General features: G+C 43.7%; 1 protein-coding gene across 1 annotated transcript in view; it reads right to left on the reverse strand.

The window, feature by feature from the left end:
- Nucleotides 1-2,674: 2,674 nt before the first annotated feature.
- Nucleotides 2,675-20,261, reverse strand: part of TSN (translin) — a 48,915-nt gene continuing 31,328 nt past the window's right edge. The window contains exon 7 of the transcript XR_010410105.1: nt 2,675-3,120. The gene's annotated coding sequence lies outside the window, so the exon portion shown is untranslated. The remainder of the gene's footprint in view (nt 3,121-20,261) is intronic.

Here is a 20,261-nt window from a genome sequence, read left to right on the forward strand (position 1 = left end):
TGGACTGAGCTGGGGGCAGGTAAGCGAGCTGGTGCCGGCTCGTTGGGCAATGCAGCCGGCCAGCCCTCTGACATGCTAGTGCAATCATTTTATTCCTTTGCTCAGTGTTATCTTGTTCGTTGGCTTGCTTTCCTTCTGTTTCCTTTCCTGTTTTTGGCTTCCTCATTAACATCATGTTCTACTAAGGATTATGTGCTTCAGAAGCTTAGGGAAGGGCCAGGAAGCTCGAGCAGGATAAGGGGTTTTAGGCGGCTCTGAAAGCACCTTTCAGCCGGGTAGAATCATTTGTGTCTAGCGCCATCTTTCGGTCATTTCTTGGAACTGCAACTGACTGCTACTTTAGGGGAAAGGCCAGTCTAACTTAGCAAAAGTCTGAGCTGGGCATCATTTCTTTTTTTTTTTTAAGTAGGTTTCATGCCAAACGTGGGGCTTTAACTCACGACCTTGAGATCAAGAGTTGTGTGCTTTACCAACTGAGCCAGCCAGACCACCCTGGAGATCATTTCTGAGTGAAACAATGCTTTAAACTTTTCAGGAGGGTACAGTAACAGTTACTGGGCCAGGAAACAGGGCTAGAACCTGGTCTAGTCTTCTAGAAAACCAGAAGTTCTTGATGGGTAAGATTCAGCGAGTAGCTCAATTCATTTTAGCCAACACCTAGATAAAATCATTTTTACATGTGAAAGCAACTCTGGGGTTTGCCCTTAAGAAGAGTGCAATGAGTCCACCTTTCCCGACCAGCACCCTGCACAGGCCCTCACCATCCAGCACTTCCTGCCTTGGGCTGTCAGAGCAAAAATCACTTCTCCCGGCCGTGCACTCCTTATGAGTCTAATCCCACTGTGGCAGCAGGCGTGTCTGCGTGGCGGTGTTGGCTCTGGGCACACAGTGGGATTTCTCCTGCAAAAGCCCCACCTTCCAGGCGAATCATGAACTCGGATGGCCAGACCCAATGACAAGTTGTCATTTCCAGGAATACACCCTCCAGAGAAATACACAAGTGTGAAACGTCTTTGGAATATAGTTATCATGGTGGTGTGGGGTTGGTTTTTTTTTAAGATTTTATTTATTTATCCATTAGAGACAGAGAGAGAGAGGCAGAGGGAGAAGCAGGTTCCCAAGGAGCAGGGAGCCCGATGCGGGACTCGATCCCAGGATCCTGAGATCATGACCTGAGCTGAAGGCAGACGCTTAACCATCTGAGCCACCCAGGCGCCCCATGGTGGTGTTTTTAATAGCAAAACATCGACAATAATCTAAATGCTTCTGAACAAGAGAATATAATATGAACTGCGGTACAAGACCCGTGTAGGCTCGGCCTTCAGGCTCCGCAGGTGGGTGAGCGCTTGCTCTTCCAGGCTCCATCCAGTGGTCAGCATGCCCGCTGGAAATCAACGAGAACTGGCCCGCCAGAAAAATGTGAAGAAATCCCGGGAAATTAGCAAGAGAAAGGGAAAAGAGGGTAGCTGATTACCTCTCAGAGAAAGCAGAGGCAGCTACTCATCTGTTATAACAGATCCTTATGAAACTATTTTAAACTTCACCTTTCAGCCTGACTTAGCGTGATGTTTCAGAGCCATTCTTCAAAGAATGAAACGCTAACCATGAGAAAACATGAGCTGCGGTACAATACAATGGAATACTAGGTAGCCATAAAAAAAGAGAATGATGTGGAAAGATCTCCAAGACACACTGTTTTACGAAAAAGATGCACATTGTGTGCTAACATACATGAGTTGTGAGCTTGTGTGTGTCCGTATGATACCCAAAAAACCAATAATGTTGGAGCCTGTGAAGAGGAAATCTAAGTAGCTATGGACAGGATGAGAGGGAAACTTTTGTACCTTTCAACTTAAAGCCAATTCATTTTATTTTTTTAAGATTTATTTATTTACTTACTTGAGAAAGAGCGCATGAGCAGGAGGGGCAGAGGGAGAGAGAGAGAAATTCTCAAGCAGCCTCTGTGCTGAGCATGGAGCCGACGTGGGGCTGGATCTCACGACCCTGAAATCACAACCGTTAGATCACAACCTTAGCCGAAATCAAGAGTCAGGTGCTTAAGCAACTATGCCACCCAAGTGCCCTATAAACCAATTTGTTTAAAATAAGTGTATTTACTTTTTTAGAAGTATTTAAAGAAGCAGCCTCTGTCACGTGGAGGCTGGCCAGGAGCTGGAAGGGAAGCATTCTATGGTGGACTATACACAGAAAATAAATAATACATTTTGTAGATTAGCCAAATTTCATGTATTTCTCTACATTTGCTTCTTTTCTTATTCCAGGGCTTTTGGTAATATACTATTTGCACATCCCAGGCTTGTGTCAGTATTCAGCTAGCAATACCAAAAATGCTAAAATGTGGTCCTGCCTTCAAAGAGCTTCCAGTTTCCTGAAGTCAAGAAATACATGTAACACTTTGCAATTAAAAATTCAGGTTATCAGGGCACCTGGGTGGCTCAGTCAGTTAAGCGTCTGCCTCCAGCTCAGGTCATGATCCCGGGGTCCTGGGATCGAGCCCCAGGTCGGACGCCCTGCTCAGCAGGGAGTCTGCTTCTCCCTCTGCCCCATCCTTCGCCCATGTTCTCTCTCAAATAAATAAAATATTTTTTAAAAATTTCAAGTTATCTCTTGCTATACAATAAACTACCACCAAACTTAATGGCTTCAAACAATAATTTATTGTTATCCCCCTATGTTCCAAGGGTTGCCTGGGATCATCTAGTGGTTGCAGTCTGAAGCTGGCCGGATTGGAGTCATTCAAATGTTCCCTTGGGCTAGACATTGATGATGATGTCTTCACTCGAATGTCTAGCTCCACAGCGGGGTGCTGGCCCAACACCTCTCTCCATGTAGCCCATCCAAAGGGCTAGTTTGGCTTCCTCACAGCATGGTTGTCATAGCTGGTAAATGGCTTCTCCCAGAAGCTGCAGGACTTCTTATAACTCAGAAGTCATGCAGAGCCTTCTGCTGCATTGGTCAAAAGTGAGTCACAGGGCCAGCCCAGATTCAAAAGGAGGGGACTATACAAGGCATGAATAATGGGAGGCCTGGTTCATAAAGGGGTCATCTAATTAGTGGTGCTTTTTGGAGGGTTATTATTCAGGGCTTCAAACTTCACGCCTAGAAAAAAGAGGAAACGAATGAGAAAGATTGTAAACCCTGTTTCTCACTTACCATATGAGAAAGACACCTGGCCAAAAAAAAACACATCTCAGAAACAACTTTATCCAGGTCAAAACTGAGGAGCTTCTGGAATATTAAAGAGGAATCAGAAAGCCCCCTGGATGGCATGTGGGGGGAGCTTCTGAGTAGCAAAGCCACCTCCTCTTCTCTCCACAGAGCGCAGACACACATACACACATCCTCTGGGAGAAGAATGACTTTCTCCGCCTGCTCCCCACCCTAATTGCCCTGAAACAACACCATCATCCCCGTGGGGTTCTTGCTCTATCCAGAAATGGACCCAAATAATCAACAAGGAAGTTGTAAGAAATTTTTAAATACTAGTGGGCTTCATCCTTAGACTTCATTCAGATATATATGATATAAAGAGAATAGAATATAAATAGGATAACTTCTTATAGTATTAATTAAAATAACATCTTTTGAACCAGATTTAATGATATGAGTAGGTAATCACAATATGTTCTTAACTGAAGAAAGAAGACACACAAAACTATCCACATTATTTATAAACACAGGTGGAAAAAATTAGTGGAAAATATACTGAAAACATTAACAGGGATTCTCTCCAGTGGTAAGACTATGGGAGACTTCTATTTTTTTTTAAGATTTTATTTTTAAGTAATCTCTACACCCAAAACGGGGCTCGAGCTTACAACCCCGAGATCAAGAGTCACATGCTCTATTAACTGAGCCAGCCAGACACCCCGGGAAACTTTTATTCTTTATACATTTCTATATTTTGTACAATGAACATACAGTCTTTTTATAATTAGGAAAAAATTCCACATATGCCTATGTGTCTATTTTGATCTCTCCTCTCAAAATCCCCTGTCTTAATTCTCACATTAGAATTTCCCAATGGACTCCAGTTTGAACTGACAGCTTGACCAGGAGCTGCTAGGACAGCGAGTGGGGTGTTCTGAAGGCCTCCCCAGACTGACAACAATCCCCTATTTTGGATTCTGCTCCAGTTCTTGGTATTTGTATAAAGGGGGTAAAAATGTGAGCTTCTCATGAACCTGTGGGAGCGGCTGGGGTGAAGGGGTGGCATGGTGAGGAGAGCTGTTAAGGTGGTAATTTGAACAAAAGACATTTGTCTGCTAAGAAGAAGGCCAGGGGAAGAACAGAAGACAACAGCAAAAACAGCAGAAGCATCCTTTAGGAAGCTTTGCAGGTCACTCTACTCCACAGTCTCCCTCTCAAAGCTTGTATACTGCTAACCTCCTGCACCTTTCAGTGGCATTCTGTTATTGTCAGCAGCAGCAGCAGCAGCATAATTATCACCATCACCATCGTCACCATCATCATCATCATCACTATCACCACCATCATCACCAGCACCATCATCACTATCATCATCATCATCACTATCATCACCATCATCACCAGCACCATCATCACTATCATCATCATCATCACTATCATCACCATCATCACCAGCACCATCATCATTACCATCGTCACCATCATCATCATCACTATCATCACCATCACCATCACCAGCACCATCATCACCATCATCATCATCACTATCACCATCATCACCAGCACCATCATCACTATCATCATCATCATCACTATCATCACCATCATCACCAGCACCATCATCACTATCATCATCATCATCACTATCATCACCATCATCACCAGCACCATCATCATTACCATCGTCACCATCATCATCATCACTATCATCACCATCACCATCACCAGCACCATCATCACCATCATCATCATCACTATCACCATCATCACCAGCACCATCATCATCACCTTCATCACCATCATCATCATCACTATCACCATCATCACCAGCACCAGCATCATCACCTTCATCACCATCATCATCATCACTATCACCATCATCACCAGCACCATCATCATTACCATCATTATGATCACTATCACCACCACCACCATCATCATCATCACTATCATCATTATCATCACCAGCACCATCATCACCACCACCATCATCACCATCATCATCACTATCATCACCAGCACCATCATCATCACCATCATCACCATCATCATTATCACCATTTTCATCATCACCATCACCACTACCACACCTAGAATATCATGCATTATCTCATTTAATCCCCTAACAAGCAGCTGTATAGGGATTATTAGCTCCATTTTAGAGATGAGAAAACTGAAGCTCGTGGAAGTAAGTGCCTTGCCTCAGGTCAAATAGCATAGTCATCCAACACACAGTCTCCGGAGCCAGAGAGACAGTTGCTTGATTCTCAGCTCTGCTGCTTTCTGATTGTGTGACCTTGGGCAAAGAACTGAATCTCTCTGTGCTTTAGTCTCTTAATGTGTACAACAGAGACAATAATAGTACCTACCTATATTAGTTTCCTACTGCTTCTGTAACAAATTACCATAAATGCACTGGTTTAAGGCAACCCTTTTTTTTTCTTTTATAGTTCTGAAGATCAGATGTCCAAAAGGAATACTTTGGGGCTAAGATCAAGGCATCTACAGGACTGGTTCCTTCTGGAAGCTCCAGGGGAGAATCTAAACCTTGCCTATTTGATCTACTAGAAACTGCTCCTGGCCCCTTCCTCCATCTTCAAAGCCAGCTGTGCAGCCTCTTCTCTTCTCCCTGCCCTCCTGCCTCCCTCTCATAAAAGACCTTTGTGGTTACATCAAGCCCAGCCAGATAACCCACGATAATCTTCCATAGCAAGGTCCTGAACTTAATCACATCTGTGAAGTCTCTTTTGCCACGTGAGGTCACATCACAGGTTCCAGATTTTAGTACAGGGACATCTTCAGGGGGCCATCATTCAGCCTAAGAACCCTAGGAAGGTTGTTGTCAGCATACGTCAGTTAACACACAGGGGATGCTAGAGAACATCTGACACTATGAGTGCACATAGCTTCTGATACTAATCAAAGTCACACACACACTAAGTGGTGTGCCTGAGATTGGATCCGTGCCAAAGGGAAGCCCAGGATGTCATAGGAACCACAAAATCCCAAAGTGGAATGGGGAAATCTCACATAAGGAAAAGTCTTGTTTGATTCTATTTAAAGAATCCAGCAGCCCCTGTCTGGAGTCCTTAGTTAGGAAGTGCCTAGAATTTAGAAGTCCGTTGGTTTTGGCTTCAGCCAAGAAGATAACACAAAATGCTGAACATGATCTTTGTGTTACAGAAGAAACTGGGCTCCTCAGCTTTTATCGGGGTCCAGCTATTTCCTCAAGGCAGAAAGGAAATTGAGCTGTAAACATAAACAGAATCACAAATCATGTCCTCAAGCTTTAATAGCAAGTGGGGAAGGTTCTCCCATCTTCGAAAGGGTAAATAGGCCCCCATTAATTTCTCTCCATCACTTAGCATTTCTGATGGTTGTAACATTCTAAAAAAAATGAATTGGTGCTTTTTTTTAATATTTTATTTATTTATTTGAGAGAGAGAATGAAAGAGAGAGAGCACAAGAGCGGGGAAGGTCAGAGGGAGAAGCAGACTCCCTGCTGAGCAGGGAGCCCAATGTGGGACTCAATCCTGGGACTCCAGGATCATGACCTGAGCCGAAGGCAGTTGCTTAACCAACTGAGCCACCCAGGCACCCGAATTGGTGCTTTAAAATACATACTATTTCGAAGGCAGCCTAGGGAAATAGGAGAGGAGAATGGGTTGGAAGCCACCAGGCCTGGACTCCTGTTCATACTCTGAAGCAATATTTTCCCCAATCAAGAGCGGGTCCCAGTGCCTCACCAGCAAAATGAGGGACGTGAGGTCCCCCCCAGGTTCTGACATGAGATCATTTGTGGAGTCATTTCTTCTGAAAGATCTTTCCTTTCCCCGGCTCCCTCTCTCTCTCTTTCTACCAGAGCATAAACAGTTTCATCTTCTTTCTTCTATCCCCAAGGGAGGCTCTTTACTTTGAAAAGACTCATTATTTCTAATTTGCCCAATGAGTTTAGCTGGCTTGAATAGCAGAAGAAACATGAATTCAAGTTCTAGCTCTGTCATTTACTAGCTGTGTGATCTTGAGCAAATTACTTAACCTCTCTGTTTCCCCAACTGTAACATACAGGTAACTCCTGCTCCTCAAAAATGTTATGAGACACAAATAAAATACATGCAAGGAACTTAGAATAATGCCTCCCACATAGCAAGTGCTTAATAAAAACTGGCATTAACCATTATAATTATTATAATAATGTTATTAACATTCCTTTTCTTTGGTAGATCTCCTAGATCCTATCTTTTGACTTTTAAAAGGCATTTTGAAGAGGTCATTTCAGGGGTGCCTGAGTGGCTCATCCGGTTAAGTGTCTGACTCTTGATTTCGGCTCAGGTCATCAAGCCCCGCCTCAGGCTCTGCGTTGAGGATGAGGCCTCCTTAAGATTCTCTGTCTCCCTCTCCCTCTGCCCCTCTCCCCTCTGTGCGCTGTCTCTTTCAGGAAGGAAGGAAGGAAGGAAGGGACGGACGGAGGGAGGGAGGGAGGGACGGAGGGAGGAAGGTCCATTTCAGAACACAAAGACTCCCAACCTAATGGCCCTCTTCCAGGAGAAACAGAAGGAAAGCAAGAAGGAAGAGAAGGAGGGACAGAGGGAAGAAAAATAATTAAATACTGCCACCAAATAGCCCAAGACCAAAGGGATTTAATCACAAGGGAAGAAAAATACCATTAAAAGCTATAATTTTTGGCTTTCAAGAAATTATATCCATTTGAAAAGGAGCCTTGAACTTGTGTCTCCTTAGGAGAAAAATAAACAGTTTTCTGGAGAGTTAGGAGATAATTTTACATGAAAATTGAATTTGTTAATGTCAGAAAAAGTAATTAGAATATTTGACTTCATCCTGCAGGTATGTCAGCAACCGGCCTAGATTTTCACTCAATGTGCTGACAGTGAATTTGGCCACAATTGAAATGGGCAGGGAAAAAAGTCCCTGATGACATCCAGCTGGCAGCCAATCAAGCCGCAGAATGATGTCACGGATCTCAGGGTGACCTGTCTCAGCACTCACCCACGCCCAGCACCTCACCCCAACACCACCCCCAATCCCTGCCCCCCTCCACTCTCACTCTGCCCGAACACACAGGGATTCTCATGGGCCACCTCCCTTCCTCACAGCGGAAACCCACACTGAACATGTTCTTTCTCTGGGCAAATTTGCATTTTATAGGGTTTTGTTTAATTTTAAAGTTCATATGTGTTTATTACAATACACGTTTGATAATATGAGACTAAAAAGAATAATTTTATTTTAATCACTGGCCTCCCCCAACCCCATCCCATGAGCAAAGGGAAATGAAGTAAATATTTCAGGACTAGGAAGATACTTCTTTAGCATTACAAAGAATAACTATTTCAACCCAACTGTTCACAGCATCCATTACAGTGAAATTCTAAAGCAGCACTTCCCCGAAGAAGGGTGCCCCTAGACCACTGGTGCACGAGAGGCTCTGTCCAAAGGGGGAAGGAGGGGCGCCTGGGTGGCTCAGTCGGTTAAGTATCTGCCTTTGGTTCAGGTCATGATCCCAGGGTCCTGGGATCGAGTCCCACATCGGGCTCCCTGCTCAGCGGGGAGTCTGCTTCTCCCTCTGCCTGCCGCTCCCCCTGCTTGTGCTCTCTCTCTCTGACAAGTAAATAAATAAAATCTTTAAAAAAAAAAAAAAAAGAGGGAAGGATAGGAAGGGGGTCCTTGCCTGCTACACCCGCTTCCTGGAGATGTATAGGGAGGACTGTCATACCTAAAACCCAGAAGCTGTGCAGTAAAAAAACAGAACACTTTTATTTTATTTAACCATACATTACCCGAAACATCTTGGAAACCCAGAATCCTGTGGAACTCATTTTAGGAAACACTACCTTCCAGATAAAATTGCTGGCCAAACAAGACTAATTCCTATGACAATTATTATGTATGCATTTTCCAGATTTTTTTTTAGCCAATACTATACCACACGAAATAGAAATAAAAATTGGAACTTTTAGAATGACAGAAAGAAAAATCATGTTGTTAGCACTTGTTTTGTTTATCTACAAGTTATAAAAGAATAAGCTCTAAAACTATTAGAATTAGTAAGAATTCAGAAAGTAGCTAGGATAAAAGCTAAATATTCAAAATAATGGATTTTCCATAGCTCCGCAACAACTAATTAGAAAAATTCAGATATTTAATTACAATAATAACTTTTAAAAATTATCTGGACATACTTTTAATAAAAAATATTTAACATTTCCATTAGGAAGATGAGGCTGCATTTTATGAGTAATGCTCAAGAAAGGAATGCTTAAGTAAAGGAACTAATGTGAATTTAAGGCAGGAGCAAAAGAAATTTTGGAGCTAGTTGGCCTTTCCCTTGAAAAATGTTGTGCCTCTTCCTTGTGTACTCCAGGATTTCTTCTGAGAAACCGTCTGTCATTCTTTTTTTTTTTTTTTAAGATTTTTATTTATTTATTTGACAGAGAAACACAGCAAGAGAGGGAACACAAGCAGGGGGAGTGGGAGAGGGAGAAGCAAGCTTCCCACGGAGCAGGGAGCCCGATGTGGGGCTTGATCCCAGGACCCTGGGATCATGACCTGAGCCAAAGGCAGACACTTAACGACTGAGCCACCCAGACGCCCCTCCCCACACCCCGTCTGTCATTCTAATCATTGTCTCTTTCATAGATAATGCCTTGCCTCCCTAGCTTCTTTCAAGATTTCCATTTTTGTCTTTTTGTTTTTTTATTATAATATGTCAGCATAGATTTCCTTGGGTTGTGCTATTTGGGATACATCAGCTTTAGAATCTGTAGGTTTCTGTCTTTTGCCAAATTTGGGAAGTTTTCAGTCATTATTTTTCCAAATCTCTTTCAGCCCCCACTTTTCCCTCTCCATGGTACAGATGTTTGATCTCGTGTTACTGTCCCATAGGTCCCTGGGGCTCTTTTCGTTTCTTTTCGGTCTGTTTTCCCTCTGGTGTTCAGATCAGGCAATTTCTATTGTTCTATCATGAAGTTCACTGATTTCTTTCCCCTGGCATATTTGTTCTGCTAGTGAGGACATCCAGTGAGGTTTTTTTTAATTCTGATTATTATATTTTTCAGGTTTAAAGTTGGTTGATTCTTCTTTTTTTTAAGATTTTATTTATTTATTTGACAGAGAGAGATACAGCAAGAGAGGGAACACAAGCAAGGGGAGTGGTAGAGGGAGAAGCAGGCTTCCCGTGGAGCAGGGGGGTTCAATCCCAGGACCCTGGGATCATGACCTGAGCTGAAGGCAGACGCTTAACAACTGAGCCACCCAGGCGCCCCTTGATTCTTCTTTATATCTATTTCCTTGGGAGACTTTCTATTTTCTCATTTGTTTCAAACATGTTCATACCTGCTTGTTGAAGCATTTTAATAGTGCCTGCTTTAGAATCTAAATTCCGTATCATTTCTGTGACGGTGTCCATTGATTGTCTTTTCTCATTCAAATGAAATTTTCCTGGTTCTTGGTATGAGGATTCTAATTGTACCCTGGACATTTGGGGTATTACCTCTGAGACTCTGGATCCTACTTAACCTTCTTTTTTTTTGCAGGCAGTCACCTTGTTTAGATGTAGCATGCAGGTGCAAGTGTCGTGGAAGTTCCCTGCTGGGCCCCCATGGCACCATCCCAGCAAAAGGACAGCACAGACTCACATGACCTCCTCTCCACCAGGTCTGGGGGGAAGCTCACTGTCCGTGGGTGGGCACAGAAGCCCACCAGCACCGCAGGGTAGGGCTAAGGGAATCTGGGGGAGTTCTTCCCTTGATGTTTGGTGGAATGAGGTGGGCGCTATCTGCTGTTCTGCCCTTTTCTCGGACCTTTGACTAGAGTGAGCAGGCTTTCCATGGGGCTTTCTCTATTCATGCCTGTGGGTGTTTGCAGGTTGTTCGGATCCCACTACCAAGTTATTCCTCAAGCTTCAAGGTCCCTAACCAGCCCACCTAGCCAGCCCAGGGAGGAAGACACTTAAGCAAACAGCAAAGCACTCTGAACACAAGAAAGGGAAGCTAGCACCCTGTAGGAGAAAGGGGGCCTCCCCCCACACAGTCAGAGGTACACATCCAGACACTAACATGTCCCAGGTACCCTCAAAGACCTCCCTAATAAGGGCTGTGGAACCTCAAAGTGAAGTCGGTCTTTCCTGAGAAAAGCACAGACTCTTTATTGACATTTTCATTTTTTTCTTTTTTTAACAGATGTGTTGAAATATTGTTCACATGTCATTCAGTTTGTTCATTTAAAGTGTAAAATTGGGTGGGGGGGCGCCTGGATAGCTCAGTCGTTAGGTGTCTGCCTTTGGCTCAGGTCATGATCCCAGGATCCTGGGATCGAGCCCCGCATCGGGCTCCCTGCTCGGAGGAAAGCCTGCTTCTCCCTTTCCCACTCCCCCTGCTTGTGTTCCCTCTCTCGCTGTCTCGGTCTGTCAAATAAATAAATCTTTAAAAAAAATAAAAATTTTTAAAAAGTGTAAAATTTGGGGCCCCTGGGTGGCTCAGTCAGTAAGTGTCCAACTCTTGGTTTCAGCTCAGGTCACGATCTCATGGGTTGTGGGATCAAGCCCCATATCGGGCTCCTTGCTCAGCAGGGAGTCTGCTTGAAAGATTTTCTCCCTCTGCCCCTCCCCCTACTCGTGCTCTCTCTCTCTCTGTCTCTCAAAATGGATAAATAAATCCTTTAAAAATAAAAAATAAAAATAAAGTGTAAAATTCAATGGTTTTTCATATATTCATAGAGTTGCATCCCATCAATTTTAGAATATTTTCGTTACCCTGCAAAAATATCTCATACCTTTAGTTATTATCCCCCAACTCTTCCCCCCACCCCCAACCCAGGAAACCACTAATCTACTTTCTGTCTCTACTTTCTGATTTACCCACTCTGGACATTTCATATAAATGGAATCATACAGGGACACCTGGGTGGCTCAGTAAGTTAGGCATCTGCCTTCGGCTCCGGTCATGATCCCAGGGTCCTGGGACCGAACCCCGCATCGGGCTCTCCGCTCAGCGGTGAGTCTGCTTCTCACTCTCCCTCTGTGATCTCACTCACTTTTGTTCTCTCTCAAATAAATAAAATCTTTAAAAAATAAATACATAAATGGAATCATATAATATATGGCCTTTTATGGCTGCTTTCTTTTCACTTAGCATAAGTTTTCAAAATTCATCCATGTTGTAGCATGAGTCAATACTTCATTCCTTTTTATGGCAGAACAATATTTCATTGTATGAATATATTACATTGTGCTTATCCATTCATCAGTTGATGGATGGATATCTAACTCTATGTTTAACCATGTGAGAAACTGCTAGACTATATTACAAAATAGCTATGCTATTTTGCATTCCTGCCAGCAATGAATGAGGGTTCCAATTTCTCCACATCCTTTGCAACACTTGTTATCATCTGTCATTTTTATTATATCCATCCTAGTGGGTATGAAGTGGTATCTCATTGTGGTTTCAATTTGCACTTCCCTGACGGTTAATGATATTGAACATCTTTTTATGTGCTTATTGGCCATTTGTATATCTTCTTTGGAGAAATGTCTATTCAGATATTTTGCCCATTTTTAATTGGATTGTCTTTTTATTATTGAGTGGTAAGAGGCTTTTTTATATATTCTGGATACCAGACCCTTTCAGATATATGATTTACAAATATTTTCTCCCATTCCATGGGTTGTCTTTTCACTTTCTGGATGCTGTCCTTTGATGCATAAAAGTCTTCCATTTTGATGGTGTCCAGTTTATTTTTTCTTTTGTTGCTTGTACTTTTATATCATAAGAAACCACAGCCTAACCCAAGGTCACAAATATTTACTCTTATGTTTTTCTTCTAACAGTTTTTTAGTTCTAGCTCTTACATTCAGATCTTTGATCCATTTTGAGTTGAATTCCATATATGGTGTGAGGTATGGATCCAACTTCATTATTTTGCTTGTGGCTATCCAGATGTCCCAGCACCATTTGTTAAAAACATTATTCTTTCCCCATATAATTTTCTTTGCACACTTGTCAGAAATCCGTTGACCATTTACCCACAATGTCAAGCAATTTTTTTCCTGGTTTGAGTGAAAAATCCAAACCAGGAATAGAAAGGCTTCCTAGAGAAGATGTTTGACTTGTGTCTTAAAAGACGAAAAACAGGTGGAGCCTGGGTGGCTCAGTCGTTAAGCGTCTGCCTTCCGCTCACGTCATGATCCCAGGGTCCTGGGATCGAGCCCCGAGTCGGGCTCCCTGCTCAGTGGGGAGCCTGCTTCTCCCTCTCCCACTCCGCCTGCTTGTGTTCCCTCTCTCACTGTGTCTCTGTCAAATAAATAAGCAAAATCTTTAAAAAAAAAAAAAAAAAAAGACGAACAACAGATTAAGTGAAGTGACAGCAGGGAGAACTCACATGGGAGCATCAAAAGGAGTGAAGTCTTGGGCTGAGATCAAGAGCTGTGCTTTAGGATGTGAAGCAGAAGGCCCTTGTTCTCCCAAAAGGCTTCACCACCAGTTTGAAGGCAGCAGAAAAATGATCCTCACAGAATGTAGAAGAAAAGGAGGACAAAGAAGGAAAATGACAGAGGCCATAGCCATTTTAGATCTCCTGAGGATATCAGATGAGAGCAAATCATCAGTCTTACCATAATCTTCCCTCATCTTCCCTTCACCTATCTTTCTTTTTATTTTTTTTAAAGATTTTATTTATTTATTTTGAGAGAGAGAGAATGAGAGACAGAGAGCATGAGAGGGAGGAGGGTCAGAGGGAGAAGCAGACTCCCCGCCGAGCAGGGAGCCCGATGCGGGACTCGATCCCGGGGCTCCAGGATCATGACCTGAGCCGAAGGCAGTCGCCCTGAGCCACCCAGGCGCCCTTCACCTATCTTTCAGTGGTAAGCATCTTAATCATTACTAAACAGAACTACCCCCAGAGAAGTAAATAGCCTCACCTTCTAGACAGGGAACTCCCTTAGTCACCTCAACTAAAAAGGGGTTCTAGCCCTGCAAAAATTAGTGTGCAGACTTCCCACAGGGCCCTTCGCATTTGGAGAAGTCCCGCTGGGGGGTCCATATCAATTCTTGGCTTGGTCACTTGTCAAACACGCAAATACCTTCTGAGAGGGGCAGAGCCTTTAAGTGGTGTACAACCAAGCAGCCTTGTGGCCAGATTCAGAACACCACTGTCTGAGAAATATCAGTTTAACTCCAAACATTTTTTTTATTTTTTATTTTTTTTATTTTTATTTTTTTTTAAAGATTTTATTTATTTTTTAGAGAGCGAGCGAGAGAGAAACAGCATGAGAGGGGAGAGGGTCAGAGGGAGAAGCAGGCTCCCCGCTGAGCCGGGAGCCCGATGTGGGACTCGATCCCAGGACCCTGGGATCATGACCTGAGCCGAAGGCAGACGCTTAACCATCTGAGCCACCCAGGCGCCCCAAACATTTTTTTTAAATGAATAACTTTCCCATCGATTTTCTTGTGAGGCAGCAATGGGATTTTACAAAGAGGATGCACAGTAGACCTTTGTTACAGCCCCATTAGGCATGGCACCCTCTCTCACAGGCTCTCAGCACCACACCGCTCCACCCTCCACAGACCCATAACCCTTCATGCAACCTCACCTCCTTCCTGAAATCCATGATTCCAACATATGACCCACCCTGCCACTGGGCAGTGGGGCATGTGTCCCATTCTGACTGCTCTTCTCACTGCAGGCAGCACCCCAGGAATTCTTGTGCATAAAATCTACCATTTCATTAGGTAGACAAATCTAACCATTGTCTCTAAAGCCCAAGACATCAACTGGAGCTTGGCATGACTTTTCCAGTCACAGAAAAGCAAGCTGTGAGAGCTGAAACAGTCCCTGAAGTCCCTTTTCCAAGCGTGAAAACATTTCCAACAAGAACCTTATCTCCCATTAAAATAAGCATGTGTTATGGGGTACAAAAGGCCCTTCACCCCAAATTTCTCCACCATCAGGCTGAAAATGCATTTCCCTGGGGTCACTAATGGTTGGACACAAAGGCAGAAGATTTGGTTCATGAAAGGTCACTTAAATGCATGAGCAATGGAATTCTATATGTTGATTACACCAATTTTTTTCAAAAAAATTGCATGGCCAGTGGAAAATGATAGTGTAATGTAATAGATGAACAAAAGCCAAATTTACAATAGTCCTACAATGTGAATATATTTAGTGCCCCTGAACTGTACACTTAAAAATGGTTAAAATGGTCAATTTTAGGTTATGTACACTTCACCACAATTTTTTAAAACTCCATAAAGAGGGGCACCTGGGTGGCTCAGTCAGTTAAGCATCTGCCTGCAGCTCAAGTCATAATCACAGGGTCCTGGGATCGAGTCCCGCAGTGGGCTCCCTGCTCAGTGGGAAGTCTGCTTCTCCCTATCCCTCTGTGTGCTCTCTCTCTCTCAAATAAATAAATAAATCCTTAAAAAATAATAATAAAATAAAACTCCCCATGAAGAGTTTTTTCCCTTTTCTTTCTTTTTTTATTTTCTATAGATACTATATACATATGGTCTCTGTATCTACATCTATATATCAATATATACACACATATATTCTATATATAACATGTAAATATATGGCATATATGTATATAATTTATATTATATTAGAGTATATATAGAGTAATTTTTATATATATTAGAGTATATGTATGTAATTTATATATACATATAAATTAGTATGTATTTATACATGTATTACTTTTATGGGCAGCAACATAGTATATTCAACATACTGTATTTAATATTGTGGAATGGGCATGCCCTTCAGAATCAGACAGACCTGCATTTAAATACTCGTTTCATCATTTACTATCTTTGTTCCTTTGGTTTCTAAATTCCATTTTCCTCATCTGTAAAATTGGTATAATACCTATCTTGCAGATCTCTTGTGAAGATAAACAATAAAAAATGCAAAGCACATACCAGTGTCTAGCACATAGTTGAAGACCAGCTCTTGTTAGTTTTTATAATGAGAAAAAACAAGCTTTATTTTCAAATGATGAATAAACAAATGTATGGTGAATGTGTATGTTACCTGATAATGGCTCCCATAGTCCTTTCCTTTTTTTTTTTTTTTAAAGATTTTATTTATTTATTTGACAGAGAGAATGAGAGAGAGAACACATGAGAGGGGATAGGGTCAGAGGACAAAGCAGACTCCCCGCCGAGCAGGGAGTCCGATGCGGGACTCGATCTGGGGACTCCAGGATCATGACCTGAGCCGAAGGCAGTCGCTTAACCAACTGAGCCACCCAGGCGCCCCCCATAGTCCTTTCCTGTTCATTAATTCAATTAATGTCTATTTACTGAATGTTAACTATACGCCAGGCACTATGCTTGCCACGTTAGCCCAGATCGGTTACTGAATGAACATTTTGACACTCTTAGATGCTGAGAGGTGAACATTCAAGGCCAGCAAGATTCGGAGGAGCAGGTGCATTGCAACCACAAGCTCTGGGGAAGGGAGAGGGAAATGAAAAGCATCCGACCAGGAAGATGGGACATCTGAGCCAGGCACCTAAGATCCTGGAGCCATTCTCAGATGGATACTTGACTTAGAACCTAAACGCAGAACTTTCCTTATTGCCTCTTGAGCTGCTCCTGGCCCCACTGAACCCAGATAGCCAGATCCAAAGTCATGGTCTACTAGTCAGGGCTGCATTTGGCTGAAAGTCATACTGTGTTTGTTTCTGCCATACCAACATCACAGACAGGGTGGTGTACACAACAAAAACTTATTTTCTGGGGCGCCCAGGTGACTCCGTCGGTTAAAGATCCGACTCTTGATTTCAGCTCAGGTCATGATCTCAGGGTCCTGAGATGGAACCCCATGTCACGCTCTGGGCTCAGCACAGAGTCTGCTTGAGATTCTGTCTCTCCCTCTTCCTCTGCCCTTCCCCTGCTCCTGCTCGCTAAATAAATAAATAAATAAATAAATAAATAAATAAATAAATAAATAAATAAATAAAATCTTTTTAAAAATTTTTATTTTCTCTTGGGGCGCCTGGGCGGCTCAGTCAGTTAAGCGGCTGCCTTCGGCTCAGGTCATGATCCCGCAGTCCTGGGATCGAGCCCCAGGTCAGGTTTCCTGCTCAGCAGGGAGTCTGCTTCCCCTCTGCTCCTCCCCCTGCTTATGTTCCCACTTTGTCTCTCTCTCACTCTCTTTCAAATAAATAAATGAAATCTTTAAAACTAAATAATTAATCAATTAAAAAAGTTTAAAAATAAAAATTTATTTCCTGCCAGTTCTGGAGCCTGGAAGTCCAATATCAAGGTGTTGTCAGGTTTGGTTTCTTCTGAGCACCCTCTCCTTAGCTTGTAGATGCCTGTCTTCTCCGTGTGCACTCATATACAAATTTCCTATGTGCATTGGCCCCTGGTGTCTCTCTGTGTGTCCAAAGTTCCTCTTCTTATAAAGACACCACTAAGATAGGATTAGGGCCCCCGTATGACCTCATTTAACCTTAATTACATCTCTAAAGGTCCTATCTCCAAATACAGTCACATTCTTAGGTAGTGGGGGTTAGAATTTCGACATATGAATTTGAGGGGACACAATTCAGCCCATAACAGCCACCAAAAACCTACCTTAAATTAAGGAGTTCTCTGTCACATGTAACAAGAAATCTAGAAGTAGTTGTTCAGGGCTACTACTCAAAGATATGATCAGGGACCGTGCTTCTTCTAACTTCCTGACTTCCATCCCTAATGTGGTTTTCAACCTCAAGGTCACAGATGGCCACTGCACTTTTCCTCGAAGCAGGAAGAAGCAGATGGCAAAGGGCCAAAAGTCATGCTAATTAGAGCATGTCTCTTTTCAATATTTTCCCAGAAGCACCACAGGGTGACTTCCACTCCCACCTTATTGGCCAGAATGTCACACAGCAACCCCTAGCTGCAAAGGAGTCATGGAAAAATGAGCATTGTGCACTGCGGTCATGGTTTCCCTGATAAGATCCCCCCTTTGTCCCAAAGGACAAAAGGAGAATGGCTATTGCATAAGAATTAGAGTGCTTTGGGGCACCTGTCTGGCACAGTCGGTTAAACGTCTGACTCTTGGTTTGGGATCAGGTTGATCTCAGGGTCATGAGATCGAGCCCCACGCCCAGCTCCGTGCTCAGCACAGAATCTGCTTAGGTTTCTCTCTCTCCCGCTCCCTCTGCCCCTCCCCCCCAATAAATAAATAAATCTTTTAAAAAATAGAATTAGCAGTGCCTTCCCCAGTAAGGTGATGAAGGTGCTACCGGCCTAATGGTGGGCACTGGAAGTCCTGGAGGAAAAGTTTCTGGGTTGTTGGGGAAATACTGTGATCATCATTTGGGGAGGAAGCCAACTCCATGTTCTGGGCGTCAACTAGTATCTAGCCATTAGAGGAAGGGGGAAGCTAGCCCTCACAATCAGGAGGAGGTACTTGGAGTTTCCAGACACTAAAAGAGAGAGAGGGGATGCAGCCAGAAATAGACTTTGGGGAGCAAGAGAGAAGAAGAAAGTTAATGATAACCGGGGGGAAAGATAGGCAAATGAAATTTTTTTTTATTATTTTTAAAGATTTTATTTATTTATTTGAGAGAGCGAGAGAGCACAAGTGGGGGAGGGATAAGGAGAAGCAGGCTCCCCACTGAGCAGGGAGACTGAGTCGGGGCTCAATCCCAGGACCCTGGGGTCATGACCTGAGCCGAAGACAGATGCTTAACTGACTGAGCCACCCAGGCGCCCCAAGATTTTTATTTTTAAGTAATCTCTGCACCCAACATAGGGCTCAAACTCACAATCTTGAGATCAAGAGTTGCATGCTCCACTACCTGAGCCAGCCAGGTGCCCTGGGCTATTGAAAATTTAAAAACGAAAATCCTGGGGGCACCTGGATGGCACAGTTGATTGAGCAACCGACTTTTGGTTTTGGCTTAAGTCCTGATCTCAAAGTCAGGGGATCGAGCCCTGCACTGGGCTCTGTGCTCGGTGCGGAGTCTGCCTGAGATTCTCCCCTGCGCACTATCTCTCTCCAAAATAAATAAATAAATCTTTTTAAAAATAAAATTAAAAAAGGAAAAGCCTGGTGGTAGAGGGCCAAGATGGGATCTGGGGCGAACAAAACATCCAGAGAGTAAGGGAGTGCAGTAGAGAGTGCAAGGTAAAGCCCTCCTCCTCCCACTCATGGATCTTCTGCAAAGTCCACATTGTTCATTAATGTTTTATTGGGTGCGGGGAGGGGACACTCTGAAGGGACACTGAGTTTCAAGTCAGAATTGGTGGTAGCTGCACACAGACTGCTCACAGTCAAACCCGGGAGCTTGGAAAGGGAGACTATGAATCCCTGGGAATCCACAGAAATGAGGGACATGTGCTGGGCTTTCACAGACCGGGAGTTGACGAAGGGCTGAGCCAAGGGTCTGTGTGCTCCGACCATCATCCAAGCTTCATAAGGGAAGGACAATGGCTAGAAAAGTGGCTTGACAGACTCGTATGGGAGATACTTGAAAGCGGATAGAACTTCCCGACCCACTTCTAGTCACCCCTCGGAATCCACCGTTTGCTTCCGAGGGGTAAATCCCGCAGGAGAGGTGTGCAGGGTGCTGAGTGAGCTGGGAGAGTGGGGTCAGGACCTGGGTCCAGCCTCCCTGGGCTGGAGCAGCCCACAGCCCGGAGTCAGAGCCTCTGCCCCGTGAGAGATCCCAGTGTCGTTCTGGGGGAGTTTATGGCATGATTAATATGGAAATATGCAGCGGTACTGCGGCAAGCTGCTCGCCCCTTTATTAATAACAGTTATTCACAGCCCAGGAGTCAAAGGCATTTCTGCTTGGGTGCTCATTAAAACTGGCCCCATAAAGAGGAGGAGAAAGGCAATAAATCAGCGCTGGATCCAACCACCTCGTGTCCCTGGGGGTAGAGGTCTGTACCATCAGAAAGTGGGGTGATGGGTGCCTGGGTGGCTCAGTTGGTTAAGCGACTGCCTTCGGCTCAGGTCATGATCCTGGAGTCCTGGGATCGAGTCCCGCATTGGGCTCCCTGCTCGGCAGGGGGTCTGCTTCTCCCTCTGCCCTCTTCCCTCTCGTGCTCTCTGTCTCTCATTCT

This window comes from Mirounga angustirostris, unplaced genomic scaffold (assembly GCF_029215605.1).
Source record: "Mirounga angustirostris isolate CCGP_5_RB_7025 unplaced genomic scaffold, mMirAng1.0.hap1 SCAF_3, whole genome shotgun sequence".
Taxonomy (NCBI): Eukaryota; Metazoa; Chordata; class Mammalia; order Carnivora; family Phocidae; genus Mirounga; species Mirounga angustirostris.